Source organism: Bombus impatiens, unplaced genomic scaffold (genome assembly GCF_000188095.3).
Source record: "Bombus impatiens unplaced genomic scaffold, BIMP_2.2 scf_0086, whole genome shotgun sequence".
Classification (NCBI taxonomy): domain Eukaryota; kingdom Metazoa; phylum Arthropoda; class Insecta; order Hymenoptera; family Apidae; genus Bombus; species Bombus impatiens.
Window position 1 is genome coordinate 3,393 of NT_176505.1, and position 11,740 is coordinate 15,132.

The window sequence follows — 11,740 nt, forward strand, 5'->3', positions numbered from 1 at the left end:
AAAATAAAAATTATACAAAGCGTACAAATTACCACTTTGTAGAGATGGTTATATAAAACGCGGCCGATAGATTTTGTATGTGTAAAACCATCAGATATTTCTTTGTTGACTTCAGGATCGCAAAGAATCGCTGCGATCATTGAGCTAGCAATGATCATTTTACAATTCAATGTATTGTACGCCACTGCCATTGATGTATGTTCACCCAATTCGCTGTTCACCCAATTGTATGTCTGTATAAAATAACTTGACTTAAATTCTAATTATACATAGATCTTATACTGCTATTTTTAATTAATGCTTTTTTATTTCTTTAGGTGAAATATTACTTGAGAAAAGTATCTTCTAATGAGATATCTTATTATTAAAACCTGAATACAAAATTGAGTTAATACATCCCACACTTTGATACATCTATCTTTCGAAAGAGCGTTTACCAGCATCTTGTACAACTAAGCCACAAATAGGTGCACGATGACCTTGGAATGTACTATTTGCTCTTCTAGTCACGAAAGGATTCCAAACCCGCACTATGCAATCTGGTCTACTGGTTATTAATAACTGACCCTCTAAGTAGATATATTTTTAAAAGGTACGATGTACTTACAACATACATATACGTCAATAAGCGAGGAAAAGTTTATGCTAAAATGCCATCGCAAAAGGTGAAGCAAGATATTCCCATGTTAACTTTGAATTTGTATTAAATCCTTGCTCCTGTAAGATCACTAAATAATAAAGAACAGTCACAACATCTACTGCTGAACATGAAAGCTCTTAAACTTCCATAATAGGTTACTTGTTTCATCCAATCCGTATATACATTCTTAAATTCTGCAATTTTCAATCCTTTCAGTTCACCCCATAATGTATGTTACAACGTATTAAGACATGTTTATGTAGGAAGCAGAAGTTTATATAGAATACTACAGAACCAGAGATACATCTATCTGTCCTAGGATATCTTTTACATGTATATCACGTATGAGAACTTGAAGACGTTTGACCGAGAATTTCTTTCGAAATGCCAAAAATATTTGATGATATCGATCATCGAGTAGACTGTGATTTTGTGTGAGTTTTGGTTCTTGCGCATACTTAACATATGCGAGGACACAAGTTTCTGAAGATAAATTATTTACCTTGAGAACAGATTCATAGCGAATAAATAAACTATCTCGTTTAGGTTCTTGTTTAAATGGTTCTTCCTCTATTGGGCTAAAAGACATGACTTCGACAGATCCACTCATATCTCCAAGTACAATATACGAGTCCTCTTTGATATTTTTACTGAAATAATAATCCACACAAATGACAGCTTACTAATTAGCTTACTAATTTACATTCTCCCCTACGTCACGCCGTGATCTTTTGATATCTTTAAATAGAATTCGTGTAGAACGCGTAAACATATTTCTTGGACACGAAATAATCGATTTTTACTAAATTCGACATTTTCGTTCTTAGGCTGCGGAAGTAAGGACGGAAGTAAGTAACGGAAGTAAGACTAGGAATAGAATTTATTAACTGCATATTTATCGATATTTGCTTTGAAATATGAAGAAGGTATCCGACTTTTCTGCACTGTCTTATAGAGGACTGATATGTATAGGATGTTTGATCGTGAGATTTATTAGATGTTATTGCTTGTTGTCGTAACCGTCGAATATATTTACAAATAATAAATAGATATAAAGACTATATTTGTTGAGTCGCTCGTACAGAGTATAAATCGTGAAGTAAAATTGTTAATTAATACTCAATAAATGCTCTCTACATACACGTCGATAACTCGGTAGATAACTCGTGATGACACTTAGATAGCTCGTCGAAACAGAAAGATAGTCGTAGATACTCAACTCTTTTCGGTTGCGTCGATTTATTTACACTGGTCGGGGGGAGTCGGAAAATTCAAATTCGTCTTTGTTCGACGGTTGCGCGTCGCGGCGACATTGTTTTGCTCGGAGTCTATTTATTCTTACATTACATGTGTCCTAACGATCTTGATACTCCGAGGCAAAACAACAACATGATTTGACTTGTCCTCTACTCATGTGCAGCTACAGTTACGAAAATGGACATTTACTTTTATTTGAATATTTTAAAAGCGTATGCGCAGTTTGAAATAGATTTCTAATCTTAGTTCCCAAGTCGTCCCATTATTCCGTAAATAATTTCAGCCTGGAAATGTTACTTCGTAATAGATTGAAACTCTAAAATCTGTTGTTTCAAATCCCAATACACGCTAAAATCGAAAAATCTGTCAAGGTTACTAAATGAATATCAGATTGGCTCGGCTAACAAAAAATACTTAAATATCGAAGAAGCAGCAAGGGAAGAAGAGAGAAACGATGCCAGCATAATTCGCGTTATGATAAGAATGTTTTCTAATAGCGCTCTACTTGTTCATACTGTACAAGGGCAAGCGCACGCGCCCGCCGAATCGAAATTAAGCATCTCCGTGTATAATGGGTTGCAAATCTTAATCGACTCATCGATCATCAAAGTCGCGCGTGTGCCTATGTCACACGCTCAAGAAAGGCCACCCGCTCAGAAACAGTGATCAAGTAGACGAAACATCCTGCATGCCACAGCAATCGAAATAATAACAAAACAGTAACTGAATAGCCGCCTCTGATACACATCCGACGATAACCCCTCCAAAGGGACTAAAACCTCAATATAAAAACCCTCCTAAATTAGCGCTCAACACTTTTATTCTGTTGTAACACTTTGAACCGCCACTATGTTGGATTTATATAATAAAATTTCCATTATCTTATACGAAGTTCAATTTCTTCACCTTATTCGTGAAACGTTCGAACTGCGACGCAAGGAGATTGTAACGTTAATTCACATCAGAGACCAGGGCACACACTGCGGACAGGATGGCGCCCAGATGTCATCACATCCTTGGCGCGTACCCTCAATAGTCCTGAGTACCCACCGGGGGTCTTGAAATTTTCATGGTTCATAGTTCATAGTCGGACCAAGCGAGTATCTCTTGTCTTAGGTTTCCTTTTACGTTTATTGTTTACTATGGGTTAACACGGAAAGTTAGTTTTTCCTCACGTCTGGTATGTTCCGTTAGCAACTTTCTCACGAGGGCGGCTACAACACTTCCTGGTCCACCAACCGTCTTATTATCCAATCGTAGACGGTGTCTACTGCCCTCACTTCCTTAACCAAAATTGTCATCAACAAATCCGATAGTCCCGTGCCCTTAGACGCGCCCACCCCTAGCTTTCCTCAGACACAGTATCGTCAGTAAAACTTCACTTATTCTGTATCCTTAGAATAGTCAACATATCTTTACCGGTCTCTATCCTTATAACAGTCGCGTACTTAACGTATCGTTGTAACTAAGTTTTACATAACGTGGATGAAGTGAATTGTAATTTATGTTAATTCAGTTTGTATTCCAGTTTGATTGTTGAATTTGTAATAAAGTTCAATTAAAACAAAATTAATAGTTGTGTTACGACTCAGCTATAGTTATTTTATCACCCAACCCTCAGGTTTACGTGACAAGATCACCGGCGATCTATCGGTTTCGTGATTTCTTGTGTCTTCGACGTGACACCTACAACGCTTGTTACGTTGTTACACGTGCCAGCGTTCGCTGACCTCTCTTCCAGAGATTCAATATAATTTCGCGTAAGAACTTTTTAACTTCCTTCTTCGTTTTATTGCGCTACAATCTCCTAGCCACGAATGATCTTTTTGGCGACGGGTTTATTGCACGACATTCCTCCTTCCTCGTTGACACGTCTGATCTTCGTCCAACTTTCTCATTGTATCCGTTGTTATTGAACTCTTCGAAACTTTACGTTGTTTAGTTTCTTCTTTTCAAATATAATAATCGTGTTGTATATTTTGTCGGAAGGATGTTTCTCGTTTTAGTTAATCTTTCGTATTAGGAAATGTTTACGTCACGTTCTATTTAGTTAGACGGATATAAAATTCTTCGTTTGACAAAATGGTGATTCTTCGATTGACAAAATGATAACTAACTCTTCGGTAGATGAATGGTAATTATTTGGTTGACGAACGGTAATTAATTAATATTGACTTCTATGAGTAACTACATTTATTTATATCTGTCGGAGATGAAAAAACGTCGGGGTCTTTCTTTTGCAAATGTTTGGGAAGGTCCCCAACGTTTGTTCAAACTGCCTGCTTTCTTTACAGTTTTAAACTGTCTTAATATCGTTATAAAAACATAGTTAGGTAATTATAAAAACATAGATAAATTTATCGCAAGATAGAGTAGTTTTTAGAGTCTTTAACTGCCTTTCACTTCAAATACTGTAAACACGGTTTCAAATAAACGTTTTAAATTACCCTGAATCGAAAGAAATGACCAATTTTAAGTTCGCGCTACAGATGGTGCGGGCGCGGGACGTGACAGTTTAAACTCAAACCTTTTTTATCACTTTAATTTATTTATTTGAGGTGGAATGTCGTGATAGGGTCGGAAGGAAAACTCAGATTTATTGAACGATAAATGTTTATTCACTCTAATGTCAACGAGCACAGTTGACGCAGGATTCGCGATTATATTCGGTTCGCGAATGCGCGGTTATAAGATAGAGCTTGGATAGTTACGATTCGAGATGCGCTGCGAGTGCGGACAATGATTGCGCGAGATGTCGAGAGCTTAGATAATTATTTGGCTCGGACCGTGTAAGTATAACGATCGTGATATGTTGACTCGCGGTAATAGACTGACTTTTTTGTCGCGATGCTGCTGCGGAGAAAGACTGCGTTGGGATGTGTCTAAGGATGCGAAGGCATCGGATTCGTTGAGAAAAGCTTTGGTTCGGAAAGTGAGGGAAATGTACGTTAATGTTTATTGGCTAATTCGTGTTGGTCGTTGGAAAAGGATGCTAGCTGCCCTTGAGAGGGTGTTGCTAGCGGGAAGCATCGTACGTGAGAGATAGCAGATTTCTCGTGTGTCCCCGTGATAGGTGGTCGACTTCGAGACTGATAAACAAAGACTGTTTGTCTCTTTGGAGGACCTTAGCTAAAATAAATCCTAAGATTTATAGCGTTCCTTAGGCTAGCTGGAAATATTCGGTACGAATGTATCGACATCTGGCAATCATCTTGTCCGCAGGTATAGGGTCTTTGTGTCGTGCGTCACGCGACGCAAACTGTTGGGAAGTTTACTGTCAAGTGCCGCCACATATTCTTAGGAATTCCTGGAACGAACGTTTGAAGTTTAAAGTTCTGTTAAAGTTAGCAATGAATATCATGCACTTCTTTCAGTTCAACGTTCAAGTTTTCATACAAGAACTTTGAACTTAATAATTATAGCATTTTAGATGATGGAAGAACATCGTTCGTTTTGATTGTTTCATTCCGTAGGGATATATAAAGATATATAAAAATTCTGTTGGAATAAAACGATATTAATCTTATACAGATGAGGTGATTGATTGAACGGATACTTCCCTTTATAACCCATCGATATCCCCATTAGCGTGCGTTCGTTAGATGTACCGGGACGGCTAGCGCGTGTGTGCTCTTCCGAGAATTTGGCGGAAGAAACGTAAGGATATCGATGGCACTGTCATAGGGTAAATTTGACTCCGATAAGATAGTTAATCCTAACTGCCTTATCATGAGTCACCGCCAGGGTAACATCCAGTCACTCCAAACATAACCAAAGTCCAGAGTAACATCCAAATATGATACGACAAAAGTCTTCCTCCCACTCCAGCCACTAAACTTATATAAATATTCCTCCCGAAATCACCCAAGCAGTTCTTGTTCTTTTTCTAGTCGCTGTTCTCGTACAACCCCTTTTCTCCGGTTCAGTGCTGTTCTTATAAGTGCTAAAATTTATAATAAAGTTTTATGAAAGAAAATTAATAGTTGAGTTACGACTCCGCCTTTTTTTTCTCTTACAAACCAAGTATCAATTTTACGTGACAGCACATTAGGCACGTCGGTATTGCGCTTTGACGGCGTAGCGCTTTGTATCGCAAAGCCGTTGGAAGGTTCCGTGGCACGTGACGCCACACAGACGCCTACATAGACATTTGAACAGGGCACTTACACAGGTCATACTCACTACTGTATAGAGAGTGGGGTTGAAAATCTTTTAAGGGACCATGGGTCACCACGTACAGTCAGTCTGAGAGTAACTGGCGAACTGTCAACAATTCATAACACTCACTTATATTTTAAATACATTTGGTTCTGTAATTTTGTTTAATAAATATCACATAATATTATTTCAACATAAACATTGTGTCTTCCACAGATTATTAATCTTAACTTCAAGATTAAATTCTAACAAATTCCATTCGTCGAACTTAAAAGAAACAAGCAGACACTTGTTTTAAACACTAACGCCTGTGCTAGCAGGTCTAAGATTTAAAACTGCAATCCAGCAAAACTGTAAGTCCCTGGTTAATGATCACAACGGACGATGCCAGGTAACTCGAGGAAAAGAAAGAAACGAATTTTGGCAAATTAACCGCGCTGGTATCTTGAGAGACCCAAGTTCGGAATATATTAAAACTGTGCAACGAATAAAATATTCTTAAAAGATGGACAATGTATGAAAAAAGAGAATTTCACTCTCCGATCGTTGAAATTAATTTCCATTTTCTTATATTTCATCTAAACTTTAATCAAATCGCGATTAAAATCGATCGTGATCGGAATAAAATTGGCGATGTCGCTAGTATTATCTTTAAAAAACGGAATTCAAGCGCTTAACGTTTGTCGTTCAAATGCATGGTTAGTAGCCCGTAAACGTTGCCGACGTTGTTCGAAGGTATTTCATCGATACTCTGTAAATAATCCCGATTCAGTTGGATTTTCAGCGCTTTCCAATCTGTTTTACTGAATTTCTAAACGAAACGAAACATTCCTCGGACCCAATATTTCCATCATACGCGTATTTCAATAATTCCAATAATTACGTCGCTTATAACCGACAAAGTGCCGCTCTGATCGCTTCAAAGCGGAAAGATTAAATTTTTATAAAGGTCCAGCTTTAGATCGATGTTTAGATAATAAATTTACTACAGAAATTATTTATGTCTTCTTCGATGCAGCCTTCCCATTATCATAGCATGCGGGAAAATGAAACTTTAAAGAAAAAGACAATCTCTTATTATTTTCAAAAAAGAATCAGGAAAATTCCAAAACTGTTCGTATATACCTGTCGGAAAACCTGCCAACGTTCACAGATTGCCAAAAGGCAAGGTTTTCGGAATTCACAAAACTACCTATAAACTGTTTCAAAACGATAAATCCTCCGGAAGAAGAAGATGGGTAAGAATAAAGAAAGAATTAGTTCGCGGAAAGTCTCGATCGACATGGAGAGTCGATTGGAGTAGCGAAATGTGTGTGGTTCCGTCCGGAACGGCATCGGTTGACTGACTGACAACGAAGGATAATGCGGAACGAATGGAGCGATCGAAGTGTTGGCGATGCAAGAATGAAACCGTTTCATCGCTCGTTGCAAACACGGAGAAACTGACGTTGAAACAGACGTGCAGCACGTTAATAAAGTATTTTGCAACGTATCGAGAAGTATCGTTACTCGCAATGCGCCTAATACGTCGAAGTAGGCGAAACTGAAACATTTTACCGCGAATGGACAGCTAGAAGAATAGATCCGTTAAAAACCGACGTAAATCCTGCGGATTGATGGTTAAACAGCGTCAGCCCAGGCACCCGTCGATATTTCGAGACATTTCTAGCCATCGATGATCGATATCCTACGTGCTACGATCGAATTTGTGTCAACGTCGATTTAATTGATTTAGCAAATACGCTTATCGCGCGGAACAATTCATCAAGCATTAAGAATCCGAGTATTTGAAACTTAGCCGATACGCGATAGTCGTTCTTCGTTGGAATAGGAAGTACGGTTAGGTCGGGAGAAAGATACTTGGTTATTACGTTCATCGATTGTTCGTGCTATTGAACTCGCGACAAAGTGCAAGGTACAACGACAACGACAACGACAACGACAACGACAACGACAACGACAACGACAACGACAACGACAACGACAACGACAACGACAACGACAACGACAACGACAACGACAACGACAACGACAACGACAACGACAACGACAACGACAACGACAACGACAACGACAACGACAACGACAACGACAACGACAACGACAACGACAACGACAACGACAACGACAACGACAACGACAACGACAACGACAACGACAACGACAACGACAACGACAACGACAACGACAACGACAACGACAACGACAACGACAACGACAACGACAACGACAACGACAACGACAACGACAACGACAACGACAACGACAACGACAACGACAACGACAACGACAACGACAACGACAACGACAACGACAACGACAACGACAACGACAACGACAACGACAACGACAACGACAACGACAACGACAACGACAACGACAACGACAACGACAACGACAACGACAACGACAACGACAACGACAACGACAACGACAACGACAACGACAACGACAACGACAACGACAACGACAACGACAACGACAACGACAACGACAACGACAACGACAACGACAACGACAACGACAACGACAACGACAACGACAACGACAACGACAACGACAACGACAACGACAACGACAACGACAACGACAACGACAACGACAACGACAACGACAACGACAACGACAACGACAACGACAACGACAACGACAACGACAACGACAACGACAACGACAACGACAACGACAACGACAACGACAACGACAACGACAACGACAACGACAACGACAACGACAACGACAACGACAACGACAACGACAACGACAACGACAACGACACATTTAATGCGCTTAGCATTAGCGTTGTACTCCTGGTGCGCCAAACGACCACGTTTATGACATCGTTGTGGTCGCGGTCATCTCTGCCGATGCCTACGAAATGTCAGCTTCGTTGCGCAGAGATTGTAAACGCGATTCGGAAAGGTCTGCCGAGTCGACCTGTCGTTCAACGATTACGATATCGTCGGGTAATCTGTCCTTGCTATATATATGTCGAGTTCTCATTGGGGTTAGGGGCGTTTGGGCGTCCATTTGAATTAGATATTGTCGTTATGCACTAGAGAAAATATTTACTAATACAATTATGATTATTACAGAATTTGACAAGTAACCGTGGTAATTAGATATTCGAGATGCTAATGCCAATGACCTTAGGTTCAATAACGAATCCACTGTCAACGGAATAGCAAATGTGCATTCTTCCAAAGTCCAAGTCGTACTTGACTTACTTGTCCACATTACAAATATTACTCAACTAACTCTTTGTTAAAGCATAGAGTATTCACTGATCGTAAAGACGCTGTGTAACTCGCCGATGAGATCGTACGTGAATGTCTTTCCGTCACGATGATGCTGTAGAGGAAAGTTATGATGGGGTGTGTCTAAGAATGCGAGATCATCAGATTTGTCGAGGAAATCCTTCGTTCGAAAAGTGAGGGAAATGGACGCTGCTGTTAATTGGTTAATTTTTATGTTTGATTTAAGGACTGTTAGGACAAAAACCGTTTGTCCGTTTGAAGAACTGTTAAATATTTTGTTAATTCGACAAGTATGTAAATAAAATTAAGTGTACAGTATAAATGTAAGGAGGCGTGTTAGGGAAGTGATACATTTACACTGTACATGAGAGTGTGTGTGTAAGGGTCAGAGGGCGTCCAGGTCTTAGTTGAGAAAAAAGACTGTTGCCAGATGTTAGAAGAATAGGATAGTCGGTTGGCGACAAGCGTGAGTGCAAGACGTTCTTCAGAGTGTAATATAGATGTATAGCTGTTGTGTGTGAAATATAGTCAATTATTTGTATTTCCAAATCCTCGAATTTCCTTAATAGTTGTAAAAAGGGATGACAAGAAATTATATTATTAAAATAAGTAATCGCGACGTGTCTATAGACCGATTAAAACCCGCGTTTATAGTACCGGACGACTTAGAGGAAAAAACCGCCGAATCTCGTAACGTAGTGATTCCGGTAGGACAAGCGAACGCCCCCGACGAAAGGGATGCAAAAAAGAACAATCGAATCGCGGAAGAAAATACCAGGAATAAGTACGTTACGCGGTCTGGGCGAAGAGTCCGTTTTCCCGATTGGTTTTAGGCAGGTTTCGAGTAAGAACCGTAAATTGTCGGACACAGAATACATTGTATATATTGTATAAATGTTCAACTTTTAAAATTGCGACGACCAAGAGAATAGTGTAAATAATGTTTTTACGAATACGACCTAATAATAACGTTATCACTGGTAGGGGGGTGATGTAGCGGCACATAAGTCATAGGACATGGCGGATCGAGAGCGACTCATGTTGTTGTTGTGCCTCGGAACACGGGCATCGCCTTGATGCACGAAACATATCGATAGGTAAACTCCGGACAAAACAAAGTCACCCTTATGGGGAACCGTCGATTTAAGATGTTAGTTACAAATTAACAAGTTAGTATATACCGAGTATCTATGAATTATGACTGGTTCTTGACTTTGACTGAGATTTGACTGAATATAGACTAGAGCGCAAGGAGAAGAAGTAGAGTTGACCCTCCTGATGATATAGACTGGATGTAAGTGACTGTTCTGTAGTTCCGAGAACAAATCTAGAGGGTGCAAGTGTTTAAGACTGGATATAGTCTCGATCTAGACTCGATGTAAACTCGATGTAAAACTCGATGTAAAACTCGATGTAAAACTCGATGTAAAACTCGATGTAAAACTCGATGTAAAACTCGACGTAAAACTCGATGTAAAACTTGTCGCTCCTATGTTATTACGGAAGAAAACTCGGTGTGGGTGTGCCATTTACACGAGGAACGCGGGTTCGTTGTTCACACTTTTCAATAGGAAAGGTGAGGGTAACGATCCGCGATGTCGATTGGTTATGACCTACGTTAATGCCTGAAGGTATGAGGAGGAATCCTCCTACCAATGTGGCCCGTGGGTGACCTTGTTCATGGGAAAAACCAGTCTGTTTTGTTAGACAAATATTCGGGTTTTCCCAATAGGAGACTACCCGCTTTCTCCGTGTTTTTAAGAGCGCTTAATAAACCCAAGGACCTTTTTAATAACTGCCGTGAACCGAAAATATTTCTAGGATTAAAATCCTTCCGGGCAAACATATTGACTGAGAAACATATGTTGGCACAATGCAGTTAAATGTTGACGGTTTATGATGGGTCCTTAGATTTATTGAGGATCGGAATGACGGTACGTAGACCGTTGGCTGTCCCGCAGAGAGGGATGGAGTGCAGTTGTCTTATCTTCACACACGTTAAAAACCTTTGTGGCGAACCGCGTAGCCGAGATACAAACGAAAACCAATATCGCCGACTGGCGTCATGTGCCCACCGGCGACAACCCAGCGGATCTAATCTCCCGAGGTCAGACTCCCAAAGAATTCCTATGCCCGACTATCTGAAAAAACGGACCCGAGTGACCTAAGCAGCAAGAGGAAAACTGGCCGATCTGGATCTGTCTAATCACGAACATCATCGACAATACACTCCTCAACAGATATTCTTCCTGGACAAAATTAATAAGAGTCGTCGCTTGGTATCTTCGATAGAGACATAAACAAAACCGAGCTGCCCATCTAACCGCAGATGAATTAACTGCAGCACACAACCAATTAATACGGATAATACTGTGGCGGATCGGTACCAACAGGACGCCGACAGCTCGGGGCATTAACGCGGTCGTAA

The 11,740-nt window shown here is 40.0% G+C and overlaps 1 long non-coding RNA gene across 1 annotated transcript in view; it reads right to left on the reverse strand.

Annotated features, from left to right (window-relative positions):
• Positions 1–222: 222 nt before the first annotated feature.
• The window catches only part of LOC117152605, a 12,659-nt gene continuing 1,141 nt past the window's right edge, over positions 223–11,740 (reverse strand). The window contains exons 2-3 of the long non-coding RNA XR_004463003.1: positions 11,543–11,544; positions 223–233 (exon numbers count right to left, since the gene is read on the reverse strand). This is a non-coding gene — a long non-coding RNA (uncharacterized LOC117152605). The remainder of the gene's footprint in view (positions 234–11,542; positions 11,545–11,740) is intronic.